Source organism: Sodiomyces alcalophilus (assembly GCF_042370955.1).
Source record: "Sodiomyces alcalophilus JCM 7366 unplaced genomic scaffold ACRALscaffold_7, whole genome shotgun sequence".
In the NCBI taxonomy this organism is placed as follows: domain Eukaryota; kingdom Fungi; phylum Ascomycota; class Sordariomycetes; order Glomerellales; family Plectosphaerellaceae; genus Sodiomyces; species Sodiomyces alcalophilus.
In genome coordinates, this window is record NW_027263538.1 from 446099 (window position 1) to 465395 (window position 19297).

Consider the following 19297-nt stretch of genomic DNA (forward strand, 5'->3'; position numbering starts at 1 on the left):
TATAATCGTGATCGCTTAACTATAGGTAAAGGATAAAGGAAAATAGCGAACCTATAGGCGGCTAAGGAAATCTTTTATTTTCGAGCTAGCCGTGCTGATTTACGTGTATACTAGGGCTATATAGCCGGTAGGGCTTTTATTCTTACTAGTTCGAGATTTGATAGTATTACTCTTACTATATCGGTTATACCTTCTAAAGGAGTATTCGTTATTAAGGGGGATAGTTCTTTAGCTCCGGCCTAGCTCCGCCGCGAGGCTAAATAAGTCCCTTTAGTTCTTTAGAGCTCGCCGGGCTCGGGTCTTTTAACCTCTTTTATTCCCTTTAATACTAAACAAAGCACTTCTAATACTCTTTAACGTTCTTCGAATTCCTCCACTAAATCCGGAGCTTCTATTACGTCTACTAGGATCCAGATATTCTACTAGTCCGGCCAGTCCTTTTATCGAATAAGGTACTCGGTGCGTGGCTTACCTCTTCCCCTATAAGTAATCCATTTATCCAGGATAGCTTCGATCTTATAGTGCTTATATAGATCCCGCTATTACTCTTAGTCCCTATCTTATATATCGACGGGTCCTTTAGTCTTAGGTATCTCCGCGCACCTAACCGTTTAGAGTTAAGTAATACTAATAACGGGGTGCACGTTAAGAGTCTTAGGCAGATCTAATTAGTATACTAGCGGCGATACTTATTTAAGGACCTTAAAGGGGCCTATCCATTAAGCACTAAGCTTAGGGCTAGCCTTACCTAGGAGCGAGTACCCGCGGCTAAGGCGGATATATACGCGGTCGCTAGGCTTAAATCGGATATTACGCCGTTTCTTATTATATAGGCGCTTTATATATATCTAAGCTATTACGATAATAAGCTTTATATCCTCCTAGAATATCTTATATATAGACTTAGGGTTAATATTACCGATTAGGTTAAGCAGAATATTTATTTTAGTGCCGTATAACATCTTATTTAGTATATAGCCGAGCGTTTTATTAAAGGCGTTACTTAGGTTAAACTATAGAGATATAATTACCTTCGGCTATAGGGCGTTTAGGTTATCCGCTAGGTATATATATATCCCGATCTTAACGGTTTAGTTTTTCCTCTCGGAAATACTATCGGTTTAGGGATACTAGGCCGTTAAGAACTTTAGCTTAGTTCCGGCTACCTTCTATAGAGTTATCTAGAAGTCTAATAAGAACTTAGGGTTATAGTCCGAGATAATAGCGCGGGGGATACCCTAGTTACTTATCTAAAGGGCTTAAAAAAGCACGGACGCCTAGTCCTCTATAGTATAGGTGCTATAGCTAGGGATAAGCAGGGAGGCCTTTAAGAATTTATCCGTGATAGTTACGAGGGTATCGAATAAAGGGAAGCCTTCGCGCTACTAGGGTATCCCTATAAAGGGTATTTCAGGTAGTCTAATAATAAAGTATATAGCGATCGTATAGAAAGGGATAAGGGGTGTTAGGATAGGCTATATCTCGCTAAAAGGAGCCTACTAATCCGTTTAATAAGTACGATATATTTTATATTAAGCGATATATAAGTCGACCTTTTTATAGAGTTATAGGATTACGAAGCGGCTAACTAAATTACACTATATCCGTTTAGCTCCGAAATAGTACTAGTCGTTATGGGCGGCCTAAAGGAATTCCTTATAGAGGGAGAAGGGGATATAAAGGCGTTTTCTCTTATTTAAATGCACTTAGTATAGGAGACTGTTATCCACCTTAAAAGGGATCTTAACTAGAAAGTTATAGTTAATGGTTTAGATAAGGATAGGTGCCTACTTTAGATTATTAGCGTATCCTTCGATAATTCTTTATCGTATATTATCCTTTATTTAGATCTTATTAACATAGTGTATAGCCTAGTCTTCTTAAATCCGGTCTAATTCGCCTAAACCTTTGGCCGGTAGGCTGTTAGTAGTAGGTAGCCGAGATAAAACGGCGGCCACTATATTCGTTTTACCGGGAATATATCGATAGTCTAACTAGAATTAGCTAAGAAACTCGGAGGAGAGGGTAAGCTTTATATTTAGCCTAGTCTTATCGGTACTAGATAGGACAGTCGACTTTATAATACCGATAATAGCTATATAGTCTATAAGGACTATAGTTAGGTTACGATAAGCGGACTAAATAATAGTACGGGTCTTATAAATAGCCTATACTAGGCAGGCTACCTTAAGTTCCGTGGGCTAATACTTCTTTTTAGCGGCGTTAAGCCCTTTACTAATATAGAGTATTAGTCGAATATCGGTTTTCTTAAAGGTTCTTTAGTAAGGTGTTTAGTCTTATCGACTAACTAAAAGAGTATAGCGGAGAACCTATACTCTTTCAAGGCGTTTAGCTAGATAACGAGGATCTTAATAGGTATATAGTAGAATAGGTAAGTATCCGAGGTAAGAGTACCGGTAATATCGTGGAATATAGCTAACTCTTAATTAATAGCCTCGAATATTATACGTTTAGTATACGCTTTACGGGCCTATCCTTTATCTTTCCTGATTTAACGAGTATCGGCGAGAAGGGTCGTTTTCTATTATTAGAGGGGAGCGATTCGGTAAGAGAATCAGGGAATAAGATAGCGAAGCCACCCTATTATCCCGATCTAACGTTCTAAGGACTAAAGAGAAGTCGGAGGGCGAATCTTTTATAGAGCCTCGGTACGTTCTTTAGTATTTAATAGCCTAAGGGCGTCGACCTTAAATCCTAGCAGTTAGACTAATAGATATCTAATAAAGGACTTATTAGGAGAGATATTAATCCTCTTTTTACTAAATAGGGAGAGTATTATATTTAAGTGCTTAGTATAGTCGTTTCGCAGTCTAATATAATAACGATATTATTAATAAAGGCGGAGATAAAGTCCTGGTATAGGCGAAGGAGCTAGTTTATATAGCGTTAGATATACGCGGGCGAGTTATAGAAGCCTATTAAGGCGACCTTTAGTTATTCCTATCCCTGTTAAGAAATAATAATAAACCGCTTATGGTGCGGCTTATATATAGGGAACTAGTAGAAGAAAGCCCGGGCGTTAATAACGGAGATAAACCTTTTCCCTTAGAGTCGCTTAATAACCTTATCCTAAAGCGGTATTATATATATATCTAGGATAATAACATTATTTAGGGTATAAAGGTTAACTATTATATAGCCTTTATATTTACCTTTTACCTCTCGCTGTATAATAAAAACCGGAGTACTAAAGGCCGTTAATGCTAATATCTATTCTATACGGTCCTGGTTATAGAGTTTATCTAGGGTCTAGTCTAGAAAGGCTTAGTCCTTATACCTAAGTGGGTATAGCTTTTAGCTAATCCTTTAGGTATACTACCCGTCGATTAAGGGAACACGTATATAGTCCTTCTTATCTATATCGATAACGCCTTAGTCCGTTTAAACCTTAGGGTAATTACGGATAATCCTAGTAAAGCGCTATATAAAGCGGGGTCCCTGGTTATAGATAGTCACGCCTTTTAGAGTCGCTTTAATTAGGGTATCTAGGCTTTTACCAATTCCGAGCTTCCCGCTAATAGGTAAATACTCTCTAAAGATATCGCCTTATTCTTCCGGACTTAGGGACTTCTCCGCGGCCTCTAATCGTTTTATTAGAATATCGCGGGTATCGTCCTACTCTATATTAAAATATCCGTCCGCGTAGAAAGGATCCGTATACCCTAGCTTACTACCCTAGGAAATAAGTAGCGGCCGGTTATTAGTATTATAGATTAGAACGGATATCCCTTTACTAAGGATATAGTTTAGTAAACCCTTAATATCCGGTTAGAATTCTATAAAGTCTAAGGTTACGTTCCGTTCCTTAAATAAGACGAATCCGTACTAATATAATAGAATAGTGACTTTCTTAACGGCTTTTAATCGGCGTCTAACTAATAAACGTTTAGCGAAGATACGCGCCGGGATAATAAGACCTTCGTAGGACCTAATCTAGATAGCGTCCCGCGAGTTAAGGATATAGACCTTATTCGGATAATTAAATTCCTGCCTAAGGAGCAGGCCGGCTTCTAGCTTAGGAACTACCTAAGCTTTTACATATAGCCATCTAACTTAGGGCTAGCTATCTACTATACCTTATACTAGTAGGGTAAATAACACCTATCCGATAGTGTCTAAGGTACCCACGCTATAAAGCGTAGATCTCTTAGACGTATTAACTTCCGTGTCGGGGAGGTAAGGAAGAAGGTGCTAGCTTACGATATATCGCGAGGCACCTAAATTAATATAAGCTTTAAAGGGAGTATTATTTAGGGTTACACGGACTTAGACCCTTATATATATATATAACTATATAGGCCGGCTACGGGGTCTATTACTTCCTATAAAGCGCCTTTAATTAGCGGAGAGTCCTAACCGCCTTGTTCCTCTATTAAGAATAGGTGGGAATAGGACTTCTTATAACGGAGGGCTTTATTATTAGATCTTATTAGCTATCTATACCTAGTATATTATCGTCGTACCTAGTAAAGATCACGGTACTTAGGTACGGATCCGGGTTTATCGGCGACCTAGTATAGTTAATCACTACCTTTATCGGTCTTGGCTTTATCGTTTATAAGGTCCTCGGAACTATTAGACTCCTCCTTAAAATAGTATAGGTCCTTTAGTTCCTTATTATTCTTATATCCTTTATCGGAGACCTCGTTATCGATAGCAGTATTTATAGGGTCCCGGGATTATTCCTGGCGGAAGTTCCGGTTACCGCGCGCTAGTTAATTAGATATATTTTTAGCTAAGGGCCGTTAGCCGCGTTTATTTATATAGCGACTTAGCGTTCCTAGGGCTAGCAGGGCGCGGTTATTCCGGCGGAATTATCCTAGTCCTAGCGAGCGATATTCCGGTAATAATAAATAATAATCCGGCGCTAGGGAATATCGTTCGGGCTATAACGAGCGGCGTAGAGCCGGGCTACTGTATCGATCCGAGTACTAGGGAAAGGGCGAATATACCTAGGAGGATTAGTTTAATATCGATATCTATTTAATCCGTGGTAGGGTTTATCGGGTAATAAGTGCCTTCTAGGCTCTATTAGTATAGTTCCGGTATTATCCTAGTATTACACTAGCCAGGCTGTTTATAAAGTCGGTCGCCTTGGTTTCCGGTCTAGGACGGGGAATAGTGTTTACTAGGTTAGCGTCTAAACGGTCCTATATAAAGGCTAAATACTTACCTCTAAGTTTATTAGCCGCCTTCGCTAATCGGATTACCTTATCTACGAAGAAACGGATATCACGGCAGGTAACTATATCGTCTAGGGTATATCGCTCGCGTCTTAACTTATACTCGGCTTCCTTTTAAGGTAGTCGGAACCTTTCCTATAAGGCGGTCTTTTATTTAGTAACAGTTATTATTATAGTAAGGTATAAACGTTGTCCTTTATTAAGGCTTATAAACTATATAGATACCTCGCCTAATAAATAGCGGGCTAGCCCGCGGGGAAGGGACTCACGGTGTTAGCCACTTAGGCTAGTATACTAGTCTATTATATTAGTAAAGCGGAAAATATCTATATAGATTAGTTTAGTTCCTTCGGTCTCGAGATCCTACTTGGTAGTAAAGTATAGGGGAGGCTTAAAGTAGCCTAGGTCGTTAGCCTTAAATTAGTGTATTCGATTATCGCGCTAGCTAAGGATAGCGAGTAAATCTAATTATCGTATATATAGGTATAGTTCCGGGTGGTTTCCTTAGGGAGGACCTACGCCGGGAGGGCCGTGTCCGGGGGTACTATTACTAGGAGGGGCTGCCCGGTATTAGCGTTCCGGGTTCCTATTATTCCCGGTTCCGATATCCTTTATCTTGTCGCGAGGGTAATATATAATATCGGAGGGCGTAGGGCTTATACGCTTATCGCGGTGGCTTATAATATCGGCTTAGTGACTTTCCTAGTTAGAGAATGGTATATAGTCGTCGGGCGTTAAAGTATAGTCGGGCGTTCCTTTAGAAGGTTTAGCGTACTTTAAAAAAGGGCTTTCCGCTATATCTTCGGGGAAATTTCCGACCGGCCGTTCGACTATACTTATAGCGGGGCGGATTAGAAGCGATTCCGATCCCTTAATCTTAATCTTTAGTTCTACTAGCGGAGAATCGTGGCCGGCGGTAAAGGGGGCTAGCTCCTTTCCCTTTACTATACTATAGGGTGTAACTATAGACTTATAAAGGTCGATATACTAGGGCTCCTTTTTTAGCTAATTATAGAATACCTTTATAAAATAAGTAACCCACTTAGCAGGATAGGTTAGCTAAGGAGGCAGGATAGCTTTAGAGACTGTTCCTCTAGAGGTCGTGGTATAGCTAGCTCTACTAGTGCCAGGAAGGTTCCCTGCTTACTCGGCTATAAAGAGGAGTAGCCGATATTCGGGCGTAAGAACCTTTTCGGTTATATCTAGATAGGCGTTCGCTATTACGGCGAGGGGATATACGCCTTTTAGATCCCTTGGTATAGGGGGAGAGTCTAGGAGAATAGGCTAAGGAGCGTCGGTTATTATTAAGCGGGTTTTATAATAATACTATTTAGTGTTTAATAAGTCGTTTTAGATATAGGCCCGTCGGATAACTAGCACTTATAGACTTTTATACTTATCGCTTACTCGCCTAGTCCTAATAAAGAGGAGGCGCTTTACTTAGTAGACTATAGGTAACCGGTACCGCTTTAGCTATATATCCGCTTAGGGCGCTATATATAGCTATTTAACTAAATAGGGGTTTAGTACGTAGACCTTTATGTATCACGCTAAAGGGCTAGTAAATATAGTAAGGGGTGCGTGGGTAAGCAGTTCCTTATCGGCGCTATTAGGCTATAGCTCGATAATCGCTACTTATCGCCTAGTCCTATTTAAGGGGAGGCACTTTATTAACGACAGATAGTTACTTACCCTAGGATTATATAACTAGAATAGTCTACACGGTTATTTAATAGGATCGGTACGCGAACCTTACTAAGATCGAATAATCTTATTCTAGTTATTACTATTTAATATATACTAACCGTATATATCTCTAGCTAGCTAGTACTATAGGACCTATAAAGGGATTTAAGTTAGGTAACCTTAGGGTGTAGTAAATAATATATAAATAGGATAGATTATCTAAAGGGGAGGGTAAGGCTCCGGCTATATATATCTACGGGGGAACCTCGGGCTATCTAAGGCTAGGCGCTAGACTGGGTATAGTGCTAGGACCGTGCTAGCACCGGTCCAGCGCTATACTGGTTTAGTCCTAGTATAGGGCTAGCACTAGTCTAGCGCTATACGGGTTTAATGCCCGTATAGTGCTAGCACTAATCTGGAGCTATATAGTTTTAGGTCCTAGTATAGTGCCGGATGGTGGTGCGTAGCATACAGGACTTACCTAGGTTTATACGAATCCGCGGTAAGGGTAGCGCGAGGTCCGAGCGTCGGATCTATATATTAATTAGCGGTTCCGGCCTTATACCGGAACTACACTTTCGAGGGGTTAACCCGTGACACTTAGAAATACGCTTATAAACGCGACGCCGAGCTATCGGTATTAGATTATTATCTACTATATAAACGCGCTTACTGCTATTATATAGTAACTAAGAAGCGCCTAGCAGGAAATCCGGAATCTAATAACTAATTAGCGTAGGTAAAACGCCGAACGGTAAGCGGACTTATAGCGGTATATTATTAATAGCCGCGGGTATAAGTAATATAGCGGCTAGCGCCTATGCCGTTACTAGCTTTATTAAGGTAATCGATACTAATATACGAGTCTAAAAAGGATATATAAAATAAACAGAGTGCTTCGTCCCTAATAGCGGACTCCTAACCCTTATCGGGGTTATACTATAGCTCACGAAGAGTAATTACGACTTATAGGTTAACCGACGATATTATAGTATACGGTCGGCGACGATATTAATAATAATAATAAAGGAGCTTAGGTAATATTATAATCGGCGAACGATTAACGATTATAGTAATAGAAGATAGTTATAGAAGGAAGGTTAGAATTACTATAAGGAGAATTACGTAATAGAGCTATATACTCGTCGCCGAACGGTTACCTAAGGCTAGGCATAATATCCGCGAAGGGTTAGATAACCATAGGCAATAATCATAAGTATCGCGGAGTTTCTATAGTAATATTCGGATAAACCATAAGGCATATAGTCGGCGATAGAACGCCGATAAGCAGGTAAACAAAGGAGCGGCCACTCTTTTTTTCCTACGGGTTTTTAATAAGGGGGCTCGTATAGAACTAAATAAAGAGAGATAATTAATCGCGATAAACGCGTAATTAAAGGCATCACGATAATACGAGTCTGCGAGACTAGACTCGTTAGGAGGGGGGGCAGTGTAACGAGATAATCGCAGACCTATCGGCATATAGTCGGACCGATAGCCCGGCACGGACCACTAATCCGAACCTATCTCTGTATGTGCGTTAAGGGATCAGTTTAATCCCTTAAGTTAAAGTCTTAGTTAAAGTCAGCGCTTAGTTAACGAATACACTACGATCACTCTGCGATACTAAGCTATCGAGCCTTTTCTATAATATCTTTTCCTTGACTAAAGTCTACGGACTTTCCTTTCGTTATATCCGGATAGTACTAGTCCTGGAGCCGACTCGACTATCTATCTCTATACGCTATGCCTTATCTAATCCCCTCCGTAACCATTAAGATATATTATTTCCTCCTATCTAGGCTATCCCTGACTTTAATAAATTATACCCGTGATATCACGCCCCCTCTTCTAGTGCTTATATCCCTAGGAGTAATATAGTTAACCGGCTGCCCTCGTAAGGACCCTCTCCCGTCTAACCCATATCCTCCGGATATAGCTTCCGGAAATGACGACTCGGCCCGGGACGGCGCCCGACTACGAATAGCTTAAGTCAGCCTATACTAGGCTTCTGGCTTATAAGCCACTATTATATCCGGGTCATAGCTATTCTACTATAAGGCCTTTTATAAATAACTCACTAAAGCCAGAGCTAAATATAAACACAAAGAGTATCCTCCCCTAAGCCTCTAAACCATCGTGATAAAGCTTAAATAAGGCTTTATAGATCCTTTAATACTCCGCCTTTAAACTATCGTTAAAGGCCTCGTGAATAATCTATAAATAATCGTATCGCTTAGCTAAATATAAAGCCTATAGACTTAAAGGAGTGCACGCAACGCTTTATTATTATCTAAATAATAAAGGGAAACTTTAACAGGCCCCTACTTTTTAATAGCAGGCCCTCACTAAGTGGGTCATAACTCTATAAGTTCTCTTATATATAAATGACCTATTTTTCTATACTAAAGTGGGGTCTTCTGCTGCGTAGGTATAAGCGGTTACATTGTGTCAATTGAACGAAACTACTAGGTACTTAATTGATAATTAAGGTTATCGTTAACTACGTAAATACGCGAATATAATCTATCGGTCTTATTAGAATAGCTCCTCTAACGCCTTGTTGCTCTGCGCTAATTCCTCTACTCGCGGAATCGTGACCTCTTTATTATCTTTGTATTCGTAGATCCTATGGCTCTGACGCGGTGCTATAGTCCTAGGCTCGTACGTATTAATACTAGGTAGGCAGCGCAGGCGGTGCCGTTGATAGAGGCGTAACTGCTTCGTTCCGTTCCTTAGGTATTTTAGGCAATCTTAAACCCCGATAGAAGCCTCCTTATACTATTCTGACCGTGGCCCCTAGCGTGACTCGAACTGGATATCTCTAGGGCGCCTCTTAGGCGTCCTCTGCCGCGAACTAGCATCGGATCCAAGGGCACCTGGGGATAGGTACCTATATTAGTAGTTAGAGCTTTAGTATCCTTTTCCTAATAATAGTGGCGATCAAAGGGTCGTCCTATAGCGATAGTTATGAATGGTATTAATAGAAGAAGGTTACGTACTTCGTAGGCAGCTATATCATATATGATTTAATTGAATTAGTATAAATGTAACTGCTTATACCTACGCACCGGAAGACCCTATTTTAGTATAGAAAAATAGGTTATTTGCATGTAAGAGAACTTGTGGAATTATGACCCACTTAGTAAGGGCCTGCTATTAGGAATTAGGGGCCTATTAAAGTTTCCTATAATAAACTATAGGTATACTCCTAATATAGCAGGTATATCCAGATCGTAGAGTAGGCAGGAGTAACCACGCAGGCTCCACTTAAGGTCTAGTAACTATCATAGAATATATCCTAGCTAGTCCTCCTAGCGTATTATTATTTTCTTTTTCCCGTCTTTACCTATTCGAGTAACTATTATAATAGCCTTATCCTAAAGCTTTATCTATAAGTTAATCCTTGTTACCTTATCTTAGCCATAAGGCATTATCTTAGTGGCTCCTCTCGAGTCCTCTTAAGGTCTTTCTATTACGTTACGCGAGGTCTCCGGCCGTTTATTAGTTCTATTAATCTAACACTTAAAGCAGCTTATTATAATTATCTCTTATATAAATAATAATAACTCCTATTAATAATATACCTCGATCTAGTATAGAATAATAATATAAGTGACCGTCGTGTATACTTCCCTAGACTCGACTAACCCTTATATTCTAGCATAGCTCCTTAGAAATATTAATTACGTGCGGCTAATAAATTAGCTTATTAGCTTAAGTCTGCTAATAATTCCCTAGTTAAAAAGACCGTTACGCCTATAAAGAACGGTAAAAAGGCCGGCGGTAGCCTTAACACCGCCACTAATAAGTCTCTTATCGTTAAGGACGGTATTATTAAAAAGACTACTAAGAAAGGTGGCACTAATAACGGGTTAACTATACCCAGTACGGCGTTAAAGGCGCCTACTATAGTAAACGGGCCGGCCGAGCCTAATACGGATTTACTTATAACTCCTATTAAAGCGCGCCTAAATAATAAAGGGTCCGCTATACCCGGCGTGGTGTCTAAGATACCCGTTAAAATAAAGGGGTTAGCCGTACCTAGTATAGGGTCGCTTATAACTCCTACTAAAGCGATATAAGCGGCTGGTCACGAGTTATTTATAGAGTAAGGCCGAATAATTAAATTATCTAAGGCTAAGGAGAAAAGAAGGAAAGAGGAAAACTCTATAGGTGTTTACGACCTAAATATAATATCGCGGCGACCCGCTAGGAACACGCTATGATTGGTCGGAAGATCCGGTGCTTTACTGGATTATCTCCACGAGGTTAACCCGTAATATTACCTCCCTCCCCCCTCGGTAAGCCGTTAACCTTCGGTATAGGTTCGTGAAGCGTTATTATTCGATTAAACAACGCCTCTTTATTAATTAATAACGACCTCTGGCAGGTCTTCTGCTATAAATAACCTCTCTATTTATTAAAGAGTACTCGAGGCGAGCCTTTATAGTTATACGATTAATTAACGTTCCGTGTAGGGATATAGTTATTATTCGTAGTCGGGTCGTAGAGTCGTTCTTGCTATATAAGGAGCCCCGGTAGCGTACCTTCCTTAACTAAGTAAATTACTTATTAATAATACTAACTTCGCCGTTACCTCTATAGATCTGTTTTTCCTCTTTTCTTTAATAATATCTATTACTATCCGTAGTACGTTTCCCGTCGACTATAACTCCTTCGTATATCGTACTATTATACTAACCTCTTATCTCCTTCTTTTAGAAGATATTTAAGTTTTTAGGATTATCCCCGGCCCCTAAGGTACGTCTTCTCGTTCTTCCTATAAACCTCGCGTAACGTTTACTAACTTATATACGTGATATAGGGGGCTAATAATAAGAATAATAATAATACCGGCGAGGAGGCACCTATTCCCGCCCCGGCTAATATGGAGGTTACTACTCCTGCCTCGGCTATAGACCGCCGCGCCTAGCTAGCCCGAGCCGCTAAGGCTAAGGGTAAGCGTTCCACGGGTAAAGCTTTTATAGTGGTTAAGAGCCCCGTGAAGCGCGCTCGCGGAATAAAATATCCTCCTAGAGGGACCCGTTTAGTCTTTTACTACGCTTATATAAAGGTAATTATTAATAGCCAGGATAGGCGGCGTTACTGTGATTAATCAGGACCCGGAGCGAGAATACCCGATCCTAAATACTATAACTGCTTAAAGGGCGGTTATAAGTATCTTCCTCCTCCGCCTAGGATAACTAGTCTATCGGTAATACTCCTAGAGGCGGTAAAGGTGGTTAACGATAACCCCTTTTATAGCCCTAGGGCGGTAAAGGCGCTTATAGCGGCTTATTTAGCCTTCTAGAAGGCGTCTAGGGTCTCGAAAAAGGCTTCTAGTATTTCGTAGGAGGATAAGCCTATCTTAACGCTTATCGACTTAGGAGCCGGTAAGCCTTACTTATTAGTATATATTACCGCCTCCCCCCTTTACGGGGACTCTTATATCGTGGTAGGTGGACCTATACCTATCACGGCGCCTCCTACCGTTATTACGCCCGTCCCTAGTAGAATAATTACCTTTATAGGGGTAGAAGGCCTATACTAGCTTAACCGGTTCCTATAGGTAGTTAAGAACGTTATAGGGGTTATAACCGTTAAGGTAAAGGACGTTAAGTCCTTTAAAGAAAAGAAGATAGATAGGTAGGCCGAGGTTATGCCGTTTATATTATCTCCTATTATCGCCGAAAGCGTTAATAATCGCGAGGATATTTATAATAATGTTAATCTCGACGCCTAAACCCGGTAGCTAGGGGCGGGGCTTATCCGCCCCGACTTAATTAATATAAACGGCTTTACTATTATTCTAACCTTTATTTAATCCTTACCGCCTTTCTTATAACCCTTCCTCTTTTTATAATATTCACGGGGTCCGTTATTAACTTTAATCGGGCTATACTTCTCTTCGTAGCGGTCTTAGGCGCTTAATTCTTATAGGGACTCCGTCGGTTCCTAGGATATCTAGGCGTATCCTTCCTACTTTACTAACGCCTCTCTTACCACAACTCTACCTACCTTCCTAATCCTAGTATATAGGATTTCCTTTACTATCTATTCGTCTTCTTCTAGACCGTCACGAATCGGTCCGGGTTAGAGGTTATATAGGACTTAACCCGGAAGCGGGTCTTTACTTATATATTATAGGAGGTCTATATAGAACCTCGGGTATATATTCGACGGTACGTCTAATTCTATAATATACGGGTTAATAACCTTAGTTACCTTATACTTTTAGTATAGCTATCTTAATTTACGCGACGGTTATAGGGTAAAGTAGTTTATAAGCGAGAGCTATATAAGGTTACTTTCTTAGAATTATTTAGTAGGGATATAACACTTATTCGCTAACTCTTCCTATTATAGCTATATAGCTACTATTAAGGCTTAGGCGAACTCTATAGCCCCTTAAAGGCGACGGAGCAGGTTATAGGCTATAAACTCCTAAGCGTTGCTACTTAGTTCTTTATAAATCTAGATCGGGTCGATATAGTATCCGTGTTCTAGAAAGAACGGACTTATCTTAGTAGTAAAGCTCTCCCGGTTATTTAACGCTAGTTAGGCTACGGGCAGTAACTTATCCTAATCGTCTTAGGCGTAGTAAATAAAGGCTCGGAGATACGCCTATACTTCTTAATTCGCTTATTCGGTGGTATTATCGGTCTAAGGGTAATAAGCCGTACTTAATCGTTATTCGATTCTAGCTAATTTATAGAAGTATCGCTAAAAGCGATTTATTTAGTTAGAACCTTTATTACTTATAATTAAATAAGGTATACCGTGGAACCGAAAGTAAGAGTATAGGAACCGTTTAGCGCACGCTTCCGCTTCTATAGAGTCTATCGCTTTAAGGGTAATAGCCTTTATAAGTCGATCGGTTATAACCTATAAGTACCTATACTTCTTCTTTTTGGCGGGAGGCAGATCCGTTATAAAGTCTATTAATAGGTTACTCCTTATTTATTTAGGAATCAGGAGCGGTTTTAAGAGCCCTTGTTAAGCGTTCCTCCACGTATAGCTTTAGTTATAGATATCGTAGTTACGTATAAACCTATATATATATTTATTTATCCCCGGCTATAAAAACCGTCTCGCTATTAAAGTAATTATATTATCTCGCCCTAGATAGCCTCTAATTATAGAGTCGTGTATAGATTAGATTACTTATATTTATAACGTGCTTCCTTTTTAAGCTCCCGGCACTTATAGGCGATCTCGGAATATTAATAGTTTTTACGAAGTAGTCCCGTATTCGGTAATCTAGGCTCGGAAACTTAATAAGGGAGGAAACTATCGATCGCCCTTAGATACGGCTTATATAGCTTAGCGATACTAGTTATCTTCTTTTACCGTGGCGTCCTATAGCTATTATAATTTATTATCGGCTTTAAATACTTATAGGTGCTCGCGAAGGAGGCGGATCTTTAGGGGAATTAAGGTCTCTAGGATTAACTATATATATCGTGCCTATTCCTGTTTATCGGGAAAGTCTTTTAGTTCGTCTTATTCTTTTCGCGAGAGTATATTAATAGTATAGTTATCGGCACCCTTACGGTATTCTAGTATAAAGTTAAACTAGGCTAGCTCGCCGGCTTATACGCTTTATCTTTTATTAAGTATTTTCTTTATTATAAAGTATTCTAGGGCCTTATAGTCGGATAGAATCGTAAAGCGACTATAACTTAGGAGCTCTGCTCTTTAATACGTTATATAACTTATAATCGCTAATATCTCCTTATTATAAATAGGGTAGTTATACTTAGCTCCTATAAGTCGTCTCGAGTAATACGCGACTATATAACGATATCCCTATTCGTCTTCTTAAACTAATATACCTCTTAATACGAATCCCGAGTAATCGGTTTCTATAAAGGTTTTATTACCTAAGACCTATTACCGTAGGATCGGTTCCTCCTAGAACCTCTTCTTAACCTTTTCGAAAGCCGCCTATTTATCGGGACCCTAGGAGAACGCTTAGTCCTTCTTTATTAGTCTTATTAGGGCGGCCGTGATATAAGTGAAGTTCTTTATAAATATACGGTAATAGTTTATTAAGCCTAGGAAGCTTCGGACTCCCTTTACTAAGGTCGGGGTTTCCTATTCTCGGATCGCCTTTAGTGTATCGGGGTTACACGAAACACCCTAACCGGTAGTAACTATAAACCCTAAGTACTTTACGGTCTTTACGCTAAACTCGTACTTTACCGGGTTAAGCGTTAATTCTATATTACTTAGCGATTATAGTACTAGGTTAACCTTCTTCTTATAGTCGTATAAGGATCCACTTAAGTAAGTTAGGATATTATCGATATAAGCGGTAACGAAATTATTAAGGTAACGCTATAGTATCTTATTAATATATTGTTAAAAGAATGCGGCGGCGCTTCTAAGTCTAAAAGGGTATACTAACTATTTAAATAAGCCGAATCGGGTTCGGAATACTATCTTCGCTTCGTGGCTAGCGGCTATTCGGATCTTATAAAATATAGTAACTATATTAAGTTTTATAAACCACTTCGCTTATTTTAGGTTTCGGAGTATCTTTATAATCAGTAAGAGAGGGTAACGGTCTTTTTATATAATCGTATTTAAGGCACGGTAATCGTGATAGAATTATAGCCCTCCACCTAGCTTCTTTATAAATAGAACTAAAGCTTTAGCGGCGGAGCTACTAGCTCGTATAAACCCCTTATCGACTAGGTCGGTAAGGGTCTTCCGCAGGACTAGCAGTTCTTCTCTGGATATATTATAAAAAGGGCCCTAGGGTAGTTCTGGCTCCTTACCGTCGGGCCCTTATATAAGGTTTATTTCGTAGTTAACCCCGAGTCGATAGGGGGGAAGACGGTTCGCTTATAAATCAGAGAATAAGTTAGGAAATTATTATAGGATCTGCTTTAGGATATACTTCTAAGGGTCGACTAAAGACTTACCTTAGAGGGCCTTATTGATATCTTTAATACTAACTATATAGAGCACGAGTCCCTCTTTTCCGAACCGTTATTTCCTTTATAACTAGCGTATAATACCGGCGAATACCGACCCGGTTATTACTTAAGCTCCGCGAATAGCTCTAATATTATCGGGCTCTTTTTCGCCCTAGAGTCGGATATCTATCTAAGCCACTTTATAATAAAGGCGACGTCTCTTTATATAGTAGGTAATATTATTATATTCTATCTAAGGTTTCCCTAATAATATATTATAGTTTAATCTAAGTATTATATAGGCGAATAATTATTATATATATCCACTAATTTTAAGAGCGTATACGGCGATACCGGAACTCTTAGTGGACCCTATAGTATTAGAGAACCCCGAGAGGGGTCTTCTAGTCTTATCGACTAATAGGAGGCGGAGGGACTTTATAATATATTCGCTTATAGCGGCGTAATAGTTATATTTAGTATCTATAAGAGCGGTAATTAACTTTCCATTTATCCGCGCTTATATAAAAGCTAAGTAACTATTTCGCGACTACGATATAAACTCTTTCAAATCCCTTTATTCCTTTATAATAGGCTTTAGTACCCGTTTTTATATTAGAGCTATTCTTTTTCCGAGTCTTCGTTATTATCTATAACTCCTATATAGGTTATCTTATTATCCGAGGTTAATAAGACCTTAGCTACGCGGCTTTCCTTTTAATCTTTAGCGTCCTTTTTCTTTAAGCGGTATTTCCTAGTAAGGTATCCCTTCTTCCCGTGGTTATAGCACTCTTTTATCTTTTTTCTTTTAGTTTATACTCGATTAACTCCCCCTATCTTTATATTACCGTTATAGTCGCGGGTATAGTTATTATTATTATTACCATTACGGGGTATTTAACTAAAACATAGCCTTATAGCGAGGGCTTCGAGTCTCTAGGTAATACTCTATGCCTTTACCACCTAAGCGTGGTAATTATTCGGGAGTTTTATAGTAATAAGAGCGGCACGGAGGCGGCTACTAAGAGCTCCTTCTAGGAATATAATCTTCGCTATATTATCCTATTAATATCCGCCCGCGATAGCTAGCTATCGTTTAAAGCCAGGTATAAAACTACCGAACACTTAGTCTTCGCGTTATCATAACGTTTATAGGGCGTTAGCCGCGCGAGGTTATTCGTTAATATCCTTATATATACGATTAAGGTAATTAAGGAAGTCTTCGGGGTTATAATAACCGTCGGTTCCGCCTACCGCCTAAAAGGAGGTAATAACACGGTAAGGGGCTTTATCTAGATAGGCGTTAATAAAGTATTATTTCTCGCAAGGGTTCTAGAAAAGATATTAATCTAATAGGAGCTTCTTATATATTTCGGATAACTAGCTTATATACTTTAAGCGTTTTCTATTAAACTTTTATAGTAACAGGAGTGCTTTAGCTTATGGGTTTATAGCGGGTATTAGGTTAGGCGTATACGTCGGGGTAGGCGTTTAGGAGCCTTATATAACCTCCTTTAATAGGGTGGCTAGGCGCGGCGTGGCTATACGTTATTAGTTTTATATCGCGTATAGTAGTTAGTTAATAGCGTTCTGTTATTCTTAGATCTAGGTAGTTAAGGTGGCGACCTAAGTCTATAAAGGGTTAATAATCTCCCTCCTCCACTCCGTAGCCTTAGGCGACTCGCCCGCTAGGTATAACGGAGCGCCGGGAGGTGGATTAAACTCGTAATCTATCTTTATAGGCGTAGCGTATAGGTTTCGCTAAGCTTTAGATATATAAGCGGCTAGTCACGAGTTATTTATAGAGTAAGGCCGAATAATTAAATTATCTAAAGCTAAGGAGAAAAGAAGGAAAGGGGAAAACTCTATAGGTGTTTATGACTTAAATATAATATTGCGGCGACCCGCTAGGAACATGCTATGATTGGTCGGAAGATCCGGTGCTTTACCGGATTATCTCCACGGGGTTAACCCGTAATAAGCGAGGGGCCTAGCCCTCCCTAATAAGGAGACCTTCACGGTCCCTGACCCCTAGGTTAGTAAGGTCCTCGCCCGTTTCTTCTTAGTGATTAGGTCGGATAATAGTTTACCCGGTAGCTAGTCCGCCGGTAACCAGAGGACTCTGACTCTAGCTCTAGCAGACTATAATAGCGATAATAATAACGATATCGACGATAGTATCATTAACTATAAGGGGTATATAACTATATCGGGTAGCGCCGACGGTATCCTCCTTATTAGTAGCGATAAGAGCGAGGATAATAACTTTATCCCTAACGGAGGTAAGAGCTCCCTAGGTAATAAGATCTTCGGTAAAAAGAATATTACTAATAAAGGTCCGGGGGCTAATAGGGGTAATAGTAACGCTACGCCTTCTAATAACGGCACTCCCTCGGGCCTTTACCCGGTTCAGGAAGTGATTATAAGGGGCGACCTCCGTGATGATCCCTATTAGCGGTGCTGCTTAGGATTTCTTAATATTATCTTAGATAGCTAAGGTCCTATTATCTTTTGTTTATATCGTAACTCGGGCCGATAGTTATTTAAAGGCCACTACTATTAGAAAGACAAGAGTAGTAAGAAGTATAAGGAGGTATAGTTATACTCCCCGTCCGATATAGATCGCCCCGGTATACTAACCTATTTATAGATAAATCTTTATACTACTCGTGCTGCTATCGCTATAGAGGAGGCGCTCGTGGATACGGTTAGATATAGTGGTTTTACCGATAAGAAACTTATAAATTATCCCTCCCCTATTCTATTCACGTGTTCGTGCTAACTCCTTTTTGCTAGCGTGCTGCCTATACGCTCTAGGGGGAGCTACGCCGCGTATATACTAATAACTAGCATTATAATTCCCGCGACTTTAATAAAGCGTAATATAAGTATTGCCGCGATAACGCGGTTATAAAGGCCCGGATTGCCTTATATAATATCTAAGCGCGGGAGGCCCGTAAACAGATAAAGGTTCTTCGTTAAATCCGAGATCTATTAAAGGTCGGTGATAGTATAGAGGGTAATAACGATAATAGCGACGATAAGGAATATTTTAATAGTCTATAGGCATATAGTAAGAAATAGATCTGATAATCTAACGCGGGCGGGCACTATATATACATAGTATAACCACCACCATGTTTTTATTTATTTTTCTAGCGTTTAGGATATAATATATTGAATTAGTAAAGACAAAGATAGTCACGAGACCCTCCGGGGTTATAATATAATAAATTAATAACGATAATAAAGGACCCTATAGGGTTATAACAGTTTCTGCACTTTTCGAGCCCTCTCCTCTTACTAATCGTGATATTCCTAAAGAAGTTCCTCTAGGATATAACGCCTCGGTTCCTAGGTGTTATCCTTATACCTATAATCCGCCCACTTAACTAAATACTGCCTCCTTCTCCTATTAAACTGATAAGCTAAAATCTCCTCGACTTCGTACTCCTCTAACTCCTTCGGCTCTATATCCAC